This window comes from Cynoglossus semilaevis, chromosome 9 (assembly GCF_000523025.1).
Source record: "Cynoglossus semilaevis isolate Cse_v1.0 chromosome 9, Cse_v1.0, whole genome shotgun sequence".
Lineage (NCBI taxonomy): Eukaryota > Metazoa > Chordata > Actinopteri > Pleuronectiformes > Cynoglossidae > Cynoglossus > Cynoglossus semilaevis.
The window spans coordinates 19,491,104-19,491,484 of record NC_024315.1 but is presented as its reverse complement, the minus strand read 5'-3'; the positions used below and the strand labels follow the sequence as shown (position 1 = coordinate 19,491,484).

Here is a 381-nt window from a genome sequence, read left to right as displayed (position 1 = left end):
GGAACTTCTCCTACTCTACTGCTGTTGCGTGCAATGGCGTGCCGATAACGTTGAGCTATGCGAACATACTTGGAGTGTGTTAGCTAAAGATTGCTTTCTGAGAGCATGTGTCCATAATTACATAGAGGAATTGTTCTCATTGTCATTGCATGGGACTCACATGCTCATGAATGCTGTCAGTCTGCAACTGCCGATGATTTCTGCCGCCAGTGCGTAAGAGGCAGGGCATTTTACGGGGCTCCTTTTGTAACTTTGCCTGTAGGGCTGTTGTTGTAAATCATGTGTGATTCATAAAAACTGGTTCTCCTGTCTGCCAGGTTTGCATCTCCGCAACCCTCTAAGATGTACAAATAGACTTTGGCCCGCAGCCATACCTCCCTG

General features: G+C 47.0%; 1 protein-coding gene across 1 annotated transcript in view; it reads left to right on the top strand.

The window, feature by feature from the left end:
• The window catches only part of sp6 (Sp6 transcription factor), an 8,352-nt gene that overhangs the window by 5,988 nt on the left and 1,983 nt on the right, over positions 1–381 (top strand). The window lies entirely within an intron of this gene.